The sequence below is a fragment of the Sceloporus occidentalis genome, unplaced genomic scaffold (genome assembly GCF_023333645.1).
Source record: "Sceloporus occidentalis isolate IW3139 unplaced genomic scaffold, rSceOcc1.0.p SCAF_5, whole genome shotgun sequence".
NCBI lineage: Eukaryota > Metazoa > Chordata > Lepidosauria > Squamata > Phrynosomatidae > Sceloporus > Sceloporus occidentalis.
Genome location: NW_028316985.1, coordinates 110,301,517 through 110,321,400, shown reverse-complemented (window position 1 = coordinate 110,321,400; position 19,884 = coordinate 110,301,517).

Genomic DNA, 19,884 nt, shown 5'->3' with positions numbered 1-19,884 from the left:
CCTGTCCTTCGTGGCTAGCAGCCCAGGGGGGACCGGCTGTAACCTCATTGTTGCACCGGATAATTAACACATCTCTGAGGGAAGGGCAATTTCCATCTGTTCTTAAATTGGCCGTGGTAAAACCTTTGTTAAAAAAGCCCTCCCTCGACCCCCTGGTGTACAATAATTATCGGCCTGTTTCACTGCTGCCATTTTTAGGGAAGGTGATCGAGAGGGCGGTTGCAATCCAGCTTCAGGGGGTCTTGGATGAAACGGATTATCTGGACCCATTTCAAACTGGCTTTTGGGCAGGTTATGGGGTTGAGACGGCCATGGTCGCCTTGGTCGATGACCTCCGTCTGGGCATCGACAGGGGAAGCGTGTCCCTGCTGGTGCTCTTGGACATCTCAGCGGCTTTCGATACCATAGACCATGGTATCCTTCTGGGACGCCTGGCAGAAGTGGGGATCGGGGGCACTGCGCTCCAGTGGTTCCGGTCCTACCTCTCCGGGAGGTCCCAGATGGTGCAGCTGGGAGACGTGTGCTCCGATGAGAGGGCCCTTAAAACTGGGGTCCCTCAGGGAGCCATTCTGTCTCCCATGCTATTTAACATTTACATGAAACCGCTGGGAGAGATCATCCGGAGACATGGGGCGCGGGGTTATCAGTACGCTGATGACACCCAGATTATTTTCTCTATGTCTCCGACTGATGCAGTGACCGAGGATGGCGTCTCTCCTCTCGTGGCCTGTTTGGAGTCAGTAATGGGCTAGATGAGGGAAAACCGACTAAAGCTGAATCCAGAGAAAACGGAGGTACTCGTGATAGGTTCCCCTGGCCCAGGTATGGCGGTGGTTCCACCTGTCCTGAACGGGGTCACGCTCCCTGTGAAGGACTCCGTGCGCAGTCTGGGGGTGCTTCTTGACTCGTCCCTTCACCTGACTGCTCAGGTGAATGCGACGGTCAAGAGCACCTGTTATCAGCTTCGGCTTCTTCGCCAGCTGCGCCCATACCTGACCCAGAGGGACCTTGAAACTGTGGTACATGCCCTGGTAACCTCGAGATTGGATTTCTGCAATGGACTCTACATGGGACAGCCCTTGTACCTAACCCGGAAGCTTCAATTGGTGCAGAACATGGCTGCAAGGCTGGTCACTGGCACGTCCAGGGCCAGCCATATAATACCGGTTTTAAAAAACCTCCATTGGCTGCCCATTCGCTTCCGGGCGCAATACAAGGTGCTGGTAATGACCTATAAAGTCCTAAATGGCTTGGGCCCAGGTTACCTGAAGGACCGCCTCTCCCCATACATTCCGCCTCGCACCCTCAGAACATCTGGGCAGCAACTCCTTAGGGTTCCCGGGGCAAGGTTATCCTCCACTTCCAGGAGGTCTTTCTCCATCGCCGCCCCGGCCCTTTGGAACATGCTGCCCATAGAGCTCCGCTCAGTCACCTCCCTGGCCCAATTTAAACGGGAGTTGAAGACCCACCTGTTTAATATCGCATTCCCCGATTAGTCCTCATAGGCCCCCCCGCCATAAGGCCGCACAGGCAATGGTTTGCTAACCCGGGGGCATTTTGTTGTTCTTTTTCTTTTGTATTGCTTTGTATTTTAACATTGTATATTGTAATTTATGTAATTTTAACTGCTGTGAACCGCCCTGATCTTTGGAAGGGCGGTATACAAATAAACCATTTATTTATTATTATTATTATTATTATTAGATCATATGATAGGACTTCAATCCATATGGACTCTTTTCAACAACTAATGTGACTTCTGGAGCCAATGGATTGCAACATGGCTTCTTAAGATGTGTCAACATCGATACAGCATCCCCCATTGACAAGGGATAGAGATGCAGACATTCGCATATGCAGAGATGCAATCAATTGCACGACCTGTTGTCAGAACAGATGGGCGTTTAACTAGTCTATCCCTTTGTCATCCCGAAGCTTGGCTGAGACCAAGTACTTGGGTTCATCCATCAGTCAGGGGTTGATGGATGACAGATCCAGACCTCATGCATTATAGCCAACCCTACGTTTTGGCTGTTATAGTTGTGTTAAATAAAGTTGTGGCCTTTTCCTTCCAATTGCTGTGTGTTGCATTTGTTCCACGGCAACTTCCCTCTGAGGCAAACAAGCAAACACATGTGAAACTAACAAACGTCCATCTGTTTTTGTTTACTCAACTTTTCTGCTGCAAGAAAACCATTATGCAATTTCACCGTGTTGAATATCTCGCGTATATCAAATGGTAGCAATGCCAATGAAATCTATTACAACGATCATCTCTTCTAGTTTCCCTTTTCTAAAAATATGTTTTGGGGAGGAAAATATTTATCAAAAATAACGCAACCTCTTCTTCGTAGGGCTCTTATAGCCCTATGTTTCCAGACAATGAAAACCAACTACACTGAAGGGAAATATAAAAAAGATTCCCAAGGAGCAGCATATTTGCATTTGTGGAAATGGGGATATTGAAGACACCATAATAATATGCTACAGTGTTAGATATATAAAACCCCAAGAGATAGGTTTATGAACAGAACTTGTAGCTAACCAAAATGACTTGGAGAAAATCACTTACTTGTTAGCTAATACAACTAAGTCTGTTATGTTCAACACTGCTAGATTTGCTGTGAAAGCAGCTAAACTTCGATTAGACTTTGAGGATAAAGCCCTGCATGGGAATCTGCAGTAAACAGATTATATTAATTTCAATAGAGTATGGAATTTTGTGATGCTTTTGTATGAAATATTTTTGTAATTTTAGTGTAAACATATTGCTCTATATGTTATAGAGCTAATTGACTATGGAAGTTTTAAAGGGTTTTAATTATTTTTGTAATTTGAAGGCTATAACCTTTGGTTGTCATGAATAAACTGTACTGTACTGCATTACAACTATCATAACAAAATGTGAAAAAGTCAAAGTCAAAGTGTGTGTGTGTGGGGGGGGGGGGACACAAATACTGCTGCAAGGCAATGTACTTCCAAGCTCTGGTTCCAGTTTCAGTTATATTATGAATTTTAGCATAATTTCTTTAAATGCCAGCTGCATTTTAGGTTGCCAAGGCTTATTTAGTATAAGTAAATAAAATGACTCTAAAGCAATTATTTGAAGGCTTTTCAGATGAAATGACAAAAGCTGATTTAAGTTGGAAATACTCCTAAGATGGAGATAGAACAATGTAAAGTCACATAGGGGATAAGATGTCAGGTGGCAGTTCTTTAATTTTACCGTTTACTGGTTGCAAGAGAAGGCACTTCAGAGAGAGGATTTGTGGTATACCTTGTTCTGTGAAGGATACATTAATTGTTGATATTCAGAGGATAGATTGCATTTTTATTGCTGGTCGTGGTGTTTCACATAAAACTGTATGCACTGTGCAAAATTTGGAAACAACTTATTGACTGATGTGCCAAACAATTTATTGATTGATGTGCTTTATACTGTCTCTCCTGTCAGAATGTGGTTTTTCACTAAAGGGCTGTCCACATAGACCCAAAGGTCAGAATTCACCTGGCCTTGTGTTGTCCTATTTAGATAGTGCTGTCCATACTTGTGAGCCAGGATCAGGCAGACTGGATGCTGATCTGGCAGTCCTGATCTGATCCGTCTTCAAAGGGGTCTTAACAAGCATTATAATGACCTGCTGTTTGTCAAGAGTCCTATGAAATTCAGTAGCAAAACCAAGCAGACTGGACAGCCACACTCACTCCTTAACATCCTTTGCCACTGACTCTATGGCAAAGACCCCTGTTGTGGCATCTGATGTGGAAGGGGAGTGCCAGGCCATGTGTGTGTAGCTAGACATCCTGTTTCCATGTCAAACTCCACAATGAGCATCTTCTCCATAAAGGTGATGGTGGAGGAAGGTAAGAAGTGCACAACAGCAGTGGGTCCATGGCACAGTGACAGGCAGAAATGTAAACACCTGTCTGTCACCTTGCCAGCCCAGGGACTGATTAGGAATTGGGTCAGTATAGCACGGCTTGTCCCACACTATTGTGTCCCATCTGCTCAGCCCCTACATTTCTTTTTGAAAGTAGCAATGACCAATTTAAAAATTTCCTTTCTCCTGCAAGAAAGTCTTCAACAGCCACATGAAGTTCAGAGGCTATTTACAACAACAAATGGAAAAACTGATTTGTATTACAATTCTAAAACAGGGGGTAACTTCACTCCTTTTTGAGGTGCAATGGTGTCTATACTTGTATAATTGACTCATCAGTTAGGTGTGTTTTGTACTACCAATTGTAATGCAGTGTGATGGTTTTAAAATAACAATGAGCCCGTACAGACAGGCCAAAAATAAAGCTGCTTTGGGTCACTTTGGATGTATGCTGTTTAAATGATGCATACATCCTAAGATGCTGAAGCCGCACCAAAGCCACGCTCCAGTGCTATTTGGCTCAACTTCTGTCCTCTTAAGATGTGTGTGCCATTTAAACCTCCAAAGTGACCCAAAGTAGCTTTATTTTGGCCTGTCTGTACAGGCTCTAAGAGTAATTCTAAAGATACTTCAGATAGTAAATAGAATGGTATCAGGTTATTTTGAGACCTAGGAAGTGTTATTGTAATTACTATTAAAATGAATCTTTCAGACTTTGCCAATGTTAAAAATACTATATATATATATTGCTTTTATCCACTGCAGATGTCTCCTAATATTATTGTACGAGTCCCTGAGAATATTGAGGTCATCGAGAGAGGCCTTTCTCTCTCACACACACTTTCCTCTCAGGCACGTTTGGTGGGAACAAGAGAAAGGGCCTTTCCAGTGGCTGCTCCCAAGCTCTGGAACTCCCTTCCTAGAAGCCAGGATGGCTCCATCCCTGCTGTCCTTAGATGGCAGATAAAGACACCTCTATGCTGCCAGGCTTTTGCATGATAGGGATGCTCATTTGATTTGTTTTTTGTTTTAAAGAGTTTTAAACTTTAAATTTTAATAATGTAATGTTTTTAATTGTTTAATTGATTTTTAAACTTGTATTTTGCATATTTATAGTGTTTTAACTTGGAATGTTTTAGATTTATAAGCCATCTTGAGTCCCTGTACTGGGAGGAAGGTAGGATATAAATAAACATAAACATAAAATAATAATAATAATACATCTGTATTATTTTGTATTTTTTTTTTTTTTGCTTTGTTCAGTGAATTAGTAACAAGAACTATCTTTAACATATTTAATACTCCTTAGCCTGGCTAAGTTTATTCATAATCTTGGACAGAAGTTCAAATGTCATAAAGGCTGCCTTCTCTTCATCAGCTACACTTTTTGTTGCCATTTAGTCTCATGTCTCTTGCCAATCATATTAAAATGACTTGCTCTGACAGTTATTAATTATGAATTCCTATCTCCTAACATCCCCTTAACACATTTTTAAACAATGTTCATTGGAAAAAGTCACGCTATATTAACCTTATGAACAGTTTCATATACTGGATGATAGGTAATGGTTTTAAAGTCCTTAATTTTAAAAATTCTTTAAGAGATGTAAGGGATGAAAACCATAGCACAATACATATCCAAATGGCTGATAGGAAACCGTATGACAGTTCCTGAACTATAATTACTTTTGGATTGCTATCGTTGAAGATTTCAAATTTAAATGACATTAATACAAAGTCAAAGATTGCCTTGAACATATAAAATCATACTACATTTCTGTTTACTCTGTTATGTATGGGAAGGCACCATCTTCACCCTCATTCTCTCTCGGTGTGTGTTTATGAATATGATATAGAATAATTTTTGCAAAAGAACTCAAAAGAATTAAAATTAAAACTTGTCAAGAATGAAGTTATTATCACACTCACACCGAACTCATCCGAGTTCACTGGGGACACCCAATAATGCTACCTAATTAATTAGAATGACAGAAATCTGTGTGACACATTTCTTATGGCTGGCTGATTTAACATTCCAAAACCTCCTGTCGATTAGAACTCACATGTTTTCAATGGGGGGAAAAAGATGTTAGACATCCCATCTGCTGAACAGTACAGTTGTGTGTGTGTGTGCGCGTGTGTGTGTGTTCATTCCTACTGATAGCCTCATAGTATGAGAATGAAACAAATGGAGCATTTTTGCCAGGATGCACTACACCACTACATTTCTAATCATTTCCAGATTTGGAGATGTTTCAGTCAACCTTCATGCACAACAAATTAAAATTGACACCATCACACTAGTGCTTGATATAAAAATCATGGTTTGCTTCCCTGAAAACATTTCTTTGTGTGTGTGTGTGTATGTGTGTCTGTATGCAAAATATTGAAACAAACTGCGTGTCTTGCACTGGCACATTTTGTTTATAAAATGGAGCCTGGCACGTAATGCCATCATATTGACTATTATGCAGGGCTTCAGCTCTAATTATGTGCATTCTCCAAGAGGAATATTTTTGAAAGCCTCATGCTTAAAAAATGCATGATTCAATTTCATGCCTGGGAAGGCCTATGAAAAATAGTGTGCTTTTCATGTACCTTGAGTATATCTGATAAGCCAAAGGAAAGGCAGTATGTTATCCATGCATTTTGAGTTTACCTGAGCCCAGTATTTTTCTTCTAAGCTGTGTATTGTACAGCACTTTGGTCCGCTTGTCATAAAAGACTGCATAGATATTAGTGGGCATAAATACAAACGTAGAATTGCTCTTTGTACTAAGGCTGAAGTGACCTTAGAGTGCAATCCAATATCTATCTGGAATCAACTTCTTCCTTAATCTTTACTTTATTTTGCTTTGTTGTATTTTGCTTTCCATTCCCACCCTCCTTGTTATTCAAAGTATATAAGGGACCCCATATAGGGGTGGCAGGTAGGACATTTGATCAGTTAATTGCCTTGCTGGCTCTGTGCTTCATGCCAAGCCAGCCTTCATAGCTGTAATCAATAAAGTTGTGTTCTTATTTTATTGTCATATGTTCATTGATCCAACTGATTTGTCTGGGCCTCACATCATTTCCTTGCCACTAGAACCATATGGAGGAGGGGGGAGAGAAAGTGAGACACACAGAGAGAGAGAGTTTGTTAAGACACACTGACCTGAATCCTACTGGATAATTCCAATTTAAGCAGACCCATTAAAACAATTGTTATTAAAATAGGTATGTATGTGTTTCTTGTGCCTATAATCTATAATAATCTTTAATGGGGTGGATTAAGGATAAGAACATATATTATTTGTAACTAGTAGCGTAACATTCCAAAACTGTTCACTTATGGATGAGTTCAGCATCTCATTGATTTTTGTTCAGAGTAACTTTCCAGGTTCTAACTTTAATGGGAAATTTTATTTATTTTATTTTTTAAAAAATTGCAACTGACTTGCATCAGATGCAAAGCACTGTTACCTGCAAGATTAAATCCTACTTTGTTCAAAGGAAGTAAGGTTCAGTCTTTGCACATTGCAAAATGACAACTGGGATTGAGGATATTTAGACAATAGAATGAATTGTCCATAATAATTGTGCAAATGGATATCACATTTTTAAAATGTCCCATCATGTAGATAAAAAAATATCTGCTATAAATCATAAACTGGCATTGCTGTGAGAAAGCTGAACTAGAACACTTGTAGTCCTTGAAAAAGTAGCACCATTCCAAAATGTTGGAATTTTCTTTCTTGAAATTTGTTGGAAAACTCAGGAAATAGGAGAGATTGCTGAGTATCACCAGGACAGCAAACACAGCAGAATATAAGTGAGCAGGAAACTAGGTCCACTTTCTCTTCCAGCCCCCCGTGTCCCCAAATTAAAACAGAGTCTTTAGTTGGAATGAAATAAAACAAGTTTACTTACTAAAAATCATGTATATGAAGACACAGGTTTAATTTCATGTTGCAAAGAAAATGAAGTAGAAAAAGTTGACTAAATGCTTCCTAATAAAGTTTTCTTTAGCATGCAAGGGAGGGCATGCTTCTCTGGACAAGAACCAAGAGAGAAGAGAGATTTTCTCAAGGGACAAATGGTAAGGTGTGCTCTTAGTAAAATGGAAATGAGGTGGGGCTGTTAGTAAGCAATACAGCTACCATTGACATGCATTTATATTCCTAGAATGTCTCAGTATGCGAAGCTGCTATATATTCCAACACAAAATGGCATGCCCCCATTTGCAGCCTGAAATGGTACACTACTCACTATCATTTTAGGATGTTGCTGTTCCAGATTCGTGGCTGGAAGAGCAGCCTAGTTACAGTCATTTGGTTTTAGCAAGACAAACATTTCAGACCGAAGTAGTAAAACAGGCAAATGGGCTGAAAAAGAACAGGTTTCCAAATATGTCCCTGAAATGAGATATGCATACAAAGAGAGAGAAATACTGTAGACAAACAGAAGGACGAGGAACTATGAGGCTATATTTAACAAACCCGTTTAAAACCTCTATAGCTATTGGATTGGAAAACTTTGGCATTGGTATCAATGTACAAATAGCATTTGAGGCCAAGGGGATAGAAGGAGTTGCTGTGGGAAGGGATGCTGAAGCTGCAATATTGCTTCAATGGCAGTTCAAAGTGTAGTTGCCATGTACAGAGAGAGTCATCGTGGTATAGAGTTTTGAGTGTTGAACTACAACTCTATTTATTTATTTATGTTATAAAAGACAGAGGTAGACAAAAAGACTCATGGGGGAGTTTGGGTGAGTCATTATATATTTGCCTTAGGGTTACCATAAATCAGAGACAACATGAAGGCATACAACAACAAGGCATGTATAGAACATATTTATTTCAGAGGCCACCACAATATGTATCCTTCCCATATTCTCAAGTAATAGATTATCAATGTTTGACCAGGTGGTGGCTTGTATCATAACCAAGAGTGCTCCACTGTTTTACAAGACATTTCCTGGGAGTTTGGAAATAATAAGCACAACTTTAATTGCAAGACTATGGTAGTAGGAAAAGCATATTTGATGCCAAAAAGTCACTCACTGTGAAATGTATTACAAATTTTGTTGAAAATTAACTAATTGGCACTGCTGTCATCAAGTCTTCCAGGATTTTGTCACTGATGCTCTTTAGAGTGAGAAACAGAGAGGAGGGAGAGAGGAGAAGGAAGAACTAGTAACAAATATGTATGGGGGGGAAAGGATCACATTCATGAAGCAAAATCCCAGTAAACCTTATGGAAAACAATTGTGTGTATGTGTGTTGGGGCAAGGGGAGGGAAATTAATCCAGAGGCAGACGCCAGCAAAAGTAAGACACAGTGCCACAACAGGCTACAAATAAAATGTATATTTTCATTTAACTTGTAGGCGTGTGTGTGTGTGTGTGTGTGTGTGTGTGTGTGTGTGTGTATAAGCTATGCAACAGAATTAGTTAGAATGGGATCACAATACAAACAAATGGGAAGTGAGAAGACCACTAATGAATACTAGGTGCTGTAGGCTCTATTTCAAAGGAAGGAGCTGGCACAACCACCTCTGAATATTCCCTGCCTAAGACAACCCTATGATATTCATGGGGACACCATAAATTGACAGGTACCTTGAAGGCAAACACACACACATACACACAGAAATTCGTAAAAGATCACAACCTTAATTACTGCTTTTTTTCTGTCTGTTCTTTACCAAAATTATGTTTTCCCTCTGTTCCTTGATTTCTTACCTTTTGCTCATCCCTTTCCCTACCCATTTCTCTGACTCTCTGTTTTTGTTTCAGCATGCATTAGATATTCTGTTTAAATAACATATCTCACTGCCACTTGCCAAAAATGTGTCAGTTTAAACTATTTGGGTCAGCTGTGGCTTCCTTTAATGCTCGACCCTGCCAATACCAGCTATTGATCCAATAGCTGTTGGGCTGTTGTGAACAAAATGCAGGATCTAGAAAATAATGATCCTGTCCTATGTTTCCATGCTTCAGGCTTATAGGAATCCCAGTTTGTATATGTGGAAAGCAGGATAGCATTCTGCTAATGTTCAGAATGCTATCAAAAACAAACCTTCCTGAATTATTACATTATAAGCACAGTTATCTTCCCAGTTTTTTAGAAACTAAGGAAAAGGCAAACATATGTACTAAGGAAACATATGTTAACTGTTTCAGCTTCTTTGAACCTTGAAGCAACAAAAAAATCATTTTAAAAAATCCAAAATGTGGACAATTTCATTCTGTGCATCAGCTCTGCAGCTGCTGGATAGTTATAGCCAGACAGCATATTTATGTTCAGCTATGTGTGAAACCTTTCATTGTGTTTTCTTTAAAAAAGTATTTCTATGTCATCAAAAAATGGTCTCACTGTAAAATCAAATGACAGATTCCACCTTGACCAAAAAGCCTTTGCATAACAAATGGTCCATGAGACGAATAAAATGAAGCAATGTGCTGCCCTTGAAATATGCATCCTAGGAATCTGACTTGTTCCAAAATGTCAATGCCAGAGTGCTGACTGGGGCTCAATAGGTCTAGTCGGATGAAGCTCCTTATATTACATTGCAACATCTTCATTACTTATCTCAGGCTGGGGTTGGCAATAAATTCTTCTCTTTTTTAAAAATGTTGGGTTTTAAATTGTTCAATAATGGAGTTATAGAATCATAGGCGGGATACAAACCGCCGCTTTGCGGCGTTCCCCCGCCGGCACCATTTGCTCCGCGCGGGAGCTGCTGCAGCCAAACCGTGCGGCTCCCGCGCGGAGCAAAAAAGAAGCTCCATTTCGGAGCTTCTTTTCGCGGCGCACTGATGACGTCGCGAGGCGCCGCTGGCGCATTCGCAACGTCAGAGGCGCCGCTGGCGCATTCGCAACATCAGAGGCGCCGTGACACGTCTGGACGCTATGCGTCCAGTACGTAAAGATGGCGGCGCCCATGTGGAAGGGGCGCCACCATCTTGTACGTATTGTATACGTACTAGGGTTAGGGGGGTGCGGAAGCACCGCCCCTTCCTAACCCTAGTACGTATACAATACGTACTATATGGCGGTGTGTATCCCGCCTTAGAATTAGAAGAGACCACAAGGGCCATCCAGTCCAACCCCCTTCCATGCACAAAATCCACATCAAAGCATCCCCGACAGATGGCCATTCAGCCTCTGCTTAAAGACCTCCAAAGAAGGAGACTCTGCTACACTCCGAATATCATAGTATCTGCTTCCCCATCCCAAGAGGTTGTTTCAGGGGTATAGTATAATAATTATTGTGAAAATTGTTACCTACAGCTGTGGAGGACCATTTTGTTTCAGTTCTAGCAGAAACAGAAGCTGTACCAATCCTATGTTTATCAGTGTGCTTCATAAATCACTTCATTCCTATATTGGTGTATATGTGGGGGTATATTTCATATAGGATTTTTTCAATTGTAATACATAAAGGGCACCATGACTGTAGTACCTTCAGAAATTTTTGTTGCATTCTGTCAGTAATCATCATCATCATTATCATCATCATCTTCTCACTCATTATTAGACTTAGATTGGATGGACAGAGGTGGGCCAGCTTCTACCTTATTTCAGAAAGTGGATTACGAATAAGTCCCATATCTGTTAATCTCAGACTCTCTCTCTCTCTCTCTCTCTCTCTCTCTCTCTCTGTGTGTGTGTGTGTGTGTGTGTGTGTGTGTGTGTAATGTACAGCCTGAGAGTAACAGAATTCCCTTTATAAGAGGAAGTGGTAGCTAAGGATATGGGACTTATCATTGGAAATTTATCTTTCTTGAGATTCTGCCTTTTGGTCAACACAAACTCTGCACCTTTCAGAGTTTTCACAGCCTTTGGATTTTATTTTGATCCCAGTAGCCTGGTTTTGTAGTGAAAGAATTGCTTTGGTGTCACAATGAGCAAGGCATCTGTGCCATAATTCAAGGCTGTCCTCATCCATGTGCTCTTGAAGCATATTCACTTGTGAAGTTGATTTACTTCATAGATACCATCACATTCAAAGACTTGGACATATGTGTCACTGTCTTTAGAAATTGTACATTGTCCATCTTTGAAGGTAATTTCATATCTTCTTTTATCTAGATACACTGAGCATGTTGCCATGTAGATTAGGAACATACAACACATCGTTGACAGTATTTTTCATGACTATACCATTAGGACGCCATGTGGTTTGGCTGCTGCAGCATCCCTCTGGAGGAAAACTGGGTGTTTCAAGCCCGCCCCTTTGGAGGGCCCCAAAGTCTAATAATAATAATAATAATAATAATAATAATAATAATAATAATTTATATTTCTCACCTCTCCCTGAGGATCAAGATGGGATTACAACAATAAAAACAACATTACAGCAATAAAAACTACAGTACCATATAAAATACTTTCAATAAAACAGTGATAAGCATTGAAATCTCTTTGCTTCCAACAGCAATCTGATGCAATCCTCTGATGGCAAGCAGCCAGAAAAAGTGGCTAGTGATACTCTCAAGTGTTTGGACCATAAAGTAATCTCATATAAATCTCACTTCCCAATGGAGAGAAAGATAATTATTGATATTAATGAAGATATTTAGATCTGTCTTTGACTGGATAACTAGAGGCTAGATATATTATAGATGTCAGTTCCCAGTAAATGAAAGTCAGACTAACACAGCTTGCAGCAACTCTAGCTGTCATTAACAGCTCTTATGCTTTTAATGCTATTTCTGGCTGGGAAATACCTATAAAATGCAGGTAAGAAGGAAGATAACAGATCTTGTTCTTGACTCCCAATAAAACGGGCTATAGTAATTACATTACTATACTACACCAAAGGTCCAGTGTGGTCGGAGTATTGGAGTAGAAATCTGGGACGCAGTTTCAATCCCTGTTTGCCCAAGGAAACACAGTTTACATGAAAACCCACTGACCTTGGACAAGTCATACTATCTCATCCTCAGAGTAAGACAATGCCAAAACCCCATGAAAATCCCATGGATTACTAGAAATTGGAAATGATGTGAAAGCACACGACAGCAGCAATTATATTTTCTGTGCATATAATAAATAAATGCCTGTTGCACATATAACAGATGGTTGCAATGAATTGCAATACCTTTATGTTTGACACACAGAAAATCTACAAATGTTTGACAATATATCGGTTCCTTAGTGAATGTTTGCAAAGGTGAAATTAGAAGAATCTGAGGGAGATGTTACTAGAAGACTCATGATGTTGTACATGAAATATAAAGTTAACAATTAGCTATATACACAGATGTTGAAAAGTTTATTTTCATGCCTAAGCGACATATGTGTGTATGTGTATAGACACACACTATTTTGTCAATTTTATTAAAATAGCCTGTAGGAGTAACAGAGAATGTACTCATTCTCCCATATTAAAAATTCTGTGATTCGAAGACTTAAGAGGGCTTAAGTCGAGTGTTGTTGCTAAATCTGCCTGTTTGGTGCATTCAGATCAGGAGCCCAAGCAACCAGAATGTGGCAAGAGGGACCTCCTGACAGATGCAGGTTAACTGACAAATGGAAGGAACAACTAGTCTAAGCAGGTGGGGAATCACACTTATTTCAAGATGAGTTATGATGCCTCACACTGTGTTAATTAATTATCCTTATGCCTACAATGTATAGCAAGTATCAGGTTCGTGCACAAAAAGTACTATGTACATCAGAATTATGAAATGTCTGGAAAAAGTAAAGTGCTCAGTCTAAGTAATGTCTATGAAAGACATTGTACATAAACTGAAATAAATATTAAAAAGGTTCTGTGTTTATGCTTTTCATATATAAATTCGTAAAAGTGGAAAGCATATGGAATTCTTAAGGAGAATGTTGATGTTGACCTTGGGAACTCAGGTGACCAAAATGGTAAACTATGGTCTAATCTGCACTGTAGAAATAATGCAGCTTGGCACTGTTTTAATCCAGAATTTCATAGTATTGTTCCATGGTAATTAAAGCAGTGTCAAATTGCATTATTTCTGCAGTGCAGATTAGACCTATATGAGATTCTATCAAAATACATATCGACAATCTTACGATAAATAACCTTCAATTGCCCAGGTAAGATACAGGGGTGCTAAGATATAGGGGTGGGGGAACCACTCCCATTTCACTTGTCATATCTCTTTGCTCTGTGTTCCTATCTGGGAATCCAGCTAATATGTACAAAGTGCTCAGATTGGCCCGGGGCCTCTAATTTCTGATCCCTAACATATGTTGTATGTTTAGTTTCCATTTAGAAAATTATAGGTTTTTTTCTGAAGCTGTAGCTTAATTCAGGTTTTGGCTTACAAAGCCCCTTTTGTTTTTGTGTTTCTGTTGTGGCTGTATTTCTATTTAAACTGAATGGAAATGGAGCCATTGGGCACTAAAGAAAGCCTCCTTGTATGTCTGCTATAATTAATGTTATTAAGAGAGCTTTTTAGCATCCTACAGCTGTGTGCCATTTGATGCATTGCTGCCTCTATTATGGTTCTTCCTTTGACAGCTCCAGTACAATAACCTGTTCACAAATGTAAAGATGAGCAAGCAAGAAAAATGATTTAACACAAATGCTGTTTAATTGTCAACAGGACTGTAATGGAATTCAAGGGTGTAACTGAGAACAGGTCCAGAAAATGGAAGGCAATCTGTACATATCATAATGTTAGGAACAAAAATACTGCAGTTAGGAATAATTAACAATTGTGTCTGGTCCATATTTTTAAGTGGACAAAACTGATAAAACTTTCATCACTAATTAGTGCAGGGCCTGTGGACTGTCCCTGAACACTTGCAAGAATATGATTAAATAAGTGTATGTTAATTGGCTAGATATGTAAAGGAAATGATTAATCTATCTTTTCCAACATCCCTAAAGAAAGCAGTTGTAAGGTCTCTGTTTTTGTTTTTTTGTTGCATGATTATTGGCCACTCTCCAAAATTAAGTTTTAAGGCAAGGTATTGTTTTGTGTGGTGGCAGCTCCAAATATTCCTGGATTAGGCTAATTATGTACACAGGTTTCAGTCTGCCTTCAGGCCCATCTCTGGGGTAAAAATAGTTCTGGTCACCTTGGTGGATGACCTATGCTAGGAACTGGACAATGGACTGTACCCCTGTTGATTTTTCTGAGCCCCTTGATAGTTTCAGTACCATTGACCGTGCCATCCTTCTGGCACATCTTGCTGGGGTGGCATTCAAAGGCACTTTCTGTGTCAGAGCAGAGCGAATGGGCTTTACTTTGCTCTGTCCCCCCCCCCCTCAGAGCACAACTTCATACAGGCTTCATGCATCATTTAAACAGCTAAGGCTCCAAACACATTGAAACTGGGGGGGGGGGGGGGGGTTGCCAATGTGAACAAGGCCATAACTGGAATATAAATATGGCTAGGAAATAGTATGTTCTGTTTGAACAAAATCAACAACAACTGAAAGTGAACAGATCTTTTCTTACAAATTCAATCAGTAACAATGCATCTGAGGAAGTAGACTGAAATCTACGAAAACTCATGTTGCCAACTTCTTTCTTTCAGTTAGTCTCAGAGGTGCTACAAGATCTCTCTACATACTGTTTCTACATACAAACACAGCTATACAGTATATTTGAATCAGTAACAATGTTATTTATCATCCTCCTATAACTCTTAGCAACCTTTGAAATCAGGTGCTGTCCTAATTATTTATTGGTTGAATCTCTGGTACAATAAAGGATCTCCCTCCCTCCCAACATCCACCTTCCCTGAATAGATAACCGGCCATTAAAAATCAGAACATATGATGTCACCTGACTTAATAGGCCAGCATTGTTGCTGGGTGGAAGGTGCCCTAGTCTCTGCAATTGCGGAGGCCTGTCTCACCCCAGCAGCCTTTGGGCTGGCGGGAAGGCCCACCATTGGCCTCTGGGGCAGAAAGGGTGGCTCTTTTGCACTGGGTGCTGGAACTACATGTCCCAGCTTGCATTGCAAAAGAAAAGAGGTCATGACTGGCTGGCTCGGACTCCCGGGTGCAGCCTATTGGTGGAAGGGGGCTGGGAGGCAGTGCCTCCGCTCTTTCCAAGCCCCCTATTGGTGGGCAGGGCTATTTAAGGCTGTGTCGCATGCCATCCGGCAGCATTTTAGCTCTGCTCTCCCACCCTTGGCTAGGGTGTTTTTGTCACAATTTTCTTTTAGGGTGGCAGCATAGGTCCTGGATCTGGTGAGCATGGTTTCTAGGACTCTGTAGCACTGGATCGGGAGTCCATTGGACCTGAGAGCGCTGAGGGCAGGCAGTGTGGCCATTGCGGGAGGCCACATTGAGTGAACATCTCCCAGTGACTAGGGTCTTATTAGAATATGCGACTGACCAGTTGAATATATGTGAGCGGGCGTTTCCGTTGCCCCTACGTCATCCAAATGCTTGGTCGCGACCAAGCAACCTTACATCAATCAACCAGGGTGTTCGAGTTTGCTGTTCCTGTAACAGCTGTTGATGGGCAACTTCAAGGTCTACAAATTCTCTTTTCATGGGTCCCCCCCATATTCAGACTTGGACTGGACAGCTCCTCAGTTCTTGTCAAAGTAGCCCCTCCCTTGGCAACCCTTCAGATATAGACTTGCCCTTTATAAAAGAAAGTGCATGGCTATGCATTGTGAAGGAAATTGTGGTTTGATGGACTAAATGCTGAAAGAGCTTTTATGAATAAATGACCCCACATTTGAAATACTGTGATTTTGCTCTTCCTCTTTATCAACCAATAGATGGGACTGTGAAAAATGGAAGAACATTCTTTGGTCAGCCCTGAAACTCAGATATTTTCATGGGATGTGGAAAATAAACATGCATCTATTCGCCATTCAATACCCTTTTTTAAAAAAAAATGAAAATAAAATGAGAGATTAGGAGACAGCAATTGAGTGTACTTAATTAGTGATATTAAAGCCTTGTTCGATGAACTTCTCTTCTTCAAGTATGGTATTACAAAGGACTTGACAGTTAGTTCAGAATAACAGAAGAGACATAATATTTTAAAAGGTTATTATCTTCTTTGTACTGACATACATTTGGAGTGAAGGGGGTAGAGCTGCCACTGATCAACATGTATTTTGATATTTTTCTTTCATTTAGAGTTTTCAAAGCATTTTACAGTTAAGTGTTATTGCTTAGCCAGACTGGTAAATGCTAACAATGGTTTGCTTTTTAGGGTAACTTTCACTAGGAAGCAGAGTAGAACATTAATGTGTATGCATATTTACTCAAAAATCCATTCACTGAAAAATAAAAGAAAAAAGGAGTATGAAATATAACATTATTTTTGTTCTATCCATACCCACAGCCCAGAAAATGTTGGAGAATATTGCTCGTTTGTTATATGCCTTCAAGTCATTTCCAACTTATGGCAACCCTAAGGTGAATTTATCACAAGTTAGTGGGCCCCATGTACAGATGGGAGAGCTGGACAGTGAAAAAAAATCTGATAGAAAGAAAATAAACTCATTTGAGATGTAATGCTTCTCTTTTGAGAAAAGTGCTGAAGATAGTGCAGACGGACAAGAAGACAAATGTGTTTCAGAACAGACAAAACTCTCTCTGGAAGCCAAAATTACTACATTGAGGTTGCCATATTTTGACCACATCATAAGGAAAAATGAATAATTAGAAAATACAAAGGTACTAGAAAGGTGGAAGGCAGTAGAAAGAGAGGAAGGGATGATGGGAGTTGTAGCTCTTCACCTCTGGCTCGAACTCACCACCTTGTTACGCATCGGCGCTGACCAGTTTTGGCCAGTGGTTAAAGCTTTGCTCTAAAGCAGCAGAGTTACAGAGAATAGGCTGAAGACCCTGACAAACTCTCCAAGCCTTCTCACTCTTGCTTCCACAGAAGTCTTCACACTTCTTCAGGATCCAGCTGGCTCTTGTATCTTCACCCAAGACACCAGACAACTCAGTAGTCTTATATAAAAGATCTACTTTATTCTACTATATACAGCTCCAAAACTATCCAATACTCCTCACTACTATCCACTACTACTACCCACAAAATACATTGGGATTCATAGCCATTATTATAGTCATTGCAAAATACCACCCACTCTTGTCAGTTTCCACCCAGTGGGCGTGTACATCCACTCTCATTGGTTCTCTTGGTTCAACCCACAATTAATGATTTCATCATCTCAGCCTTGTCCACTCAACAATTCTCAGGTGTGTTCAATTATCCACTTTGCATTTCTGTCCTTGGCATTTAGGACTTGCTAATTCCATTACCTTTTACACCTGTGTGGATCCTAATTGCTTCTGCTGAGTCATCCTTAACAATGCCAGATAGATACTCAATCAGGCAAGAAACAAGCCTGGGCCTGGAGAACCTGAGCAGAGAAGTTGAGGGCAGGCGGGGCTTGGAGATATCACATCCACAGGGTTATCATGAACTGAAGTCAACTCAAGGTGAGTTAACAACACAACAACAGCTGGGCTTCCATGGCCAAGTGGGGATTTGATTTTGGTCTCCCAGAGTCCTAATCCAATGTTCAAACCACTACACAAGTTACCTTTTTTAGTCTCAGCTAGAAGAGACCTATTGAACTTATGCAAACTCAGTATGTCACCATTTATGTACATTCCATTTATTCTACAGGTCAGCTCTAATTGGGATTAATAATAAGATTTATTCAAAGAAACTCAGGGGGCCTTCCTCTGTGTCCCATTACACTATGTGATGACATGCAAGATGGTCTTTTTAGCTATGGAATCCCAGTTATGGACTGCCCTCCCCTGAGAGGCCTGACTGGTGTCCATGCTGGCTTCTTTTCAGCACCAGATAAAATTAAAGCTACTTATTAAAGCCTTTGGGGCCTAACTTGTTTACTCTAAAATATCTATGTATGTAGTTTTCAACAGTTTTAACATTTGAAACCTGTGTTTAAGTTGTTTAATAAGTTGTAGCCTGATTATATTAATATTTTAAATTCTTTTAATTTGCTTTAATTAATTTAACTTGTGTGTCACCATGAAATATTGTTTCATGATGAAACAAATCTCACCATGAAATTTAAATGATTTTTTAAAGATTTATTCTGCTACAGAAGGATATTATAAATGTAGTAGCCTCCACTTTTCAATGCTTTAAAAAAATAAAAATAAAATATATAGCCATCTTATAGTTAATAATATGGTTAATAACTGCTGCTGTTATTACTACTGCTAAACAGATTCCTCTCTATAAAATTTACTATCTATTTTTTAGCAGTCAGCAAAATAACAAGGCAAAGGACTGGAGGCAAAAGAACAAATAAGAAAAGCAATGGGAGAGATAACAGCAAGGGGGAATGATGTGTTTCTTTAGAGAGAAAAAGAACCATGACAAAAATTGAGGTCAGATGCCACTCGTGATGCTGCTAAGTTACCTACTTGCTCTTTGGTCATATGATCTAAATTCAGATTAATCTTTCCAATGTGCTTACACTGGGAGGCACCAGTGCTGTGTCATCCGTGTGAATACTTGCCCACATTTCCCCCAAGGTTTTGTGCTGACCCTGCAAAACTGCTCCTGAAGGATCTGGGTATCCTGGAAAATGTACAGATGTGGAGGAAAGGTAATAGGGTTACTTATGGGTCATAGGAAGCCATGATGCAGGCGTACTGCAATCATGGCAGGACACAAAATCAGCAAGTGGCAGAAAGTGCAGTCATGCCACATGGGGGACTTGTATAGATGTAACACACTGGGAACAAGCTGGACTAAATGCCTGAAGATGGCAAATGTATATAAGGGAGGTGTTCCAGTGCCCAGTGTGGGTGTCATATTGTGTATTGTATAGGTGTGAGTACTGATTTGTAAACAGTGGAACGAAGATGAAAGTGCCTCTGATGGAGAGCTCAGCATGTTGTTTTGTTTGCTGCTTCTCTGTGTGGGAGAAGGTTTTCTCCAGCCAGCACAAGCTCAGAGTGCCACTTTGGGGTTTGATCCAGGCATACTGCTTCGGAGGTGTGGACTGCTGGTCGCGCAAATGCTCCAACATTTATAAAGACATAGGATCTGGGGTGA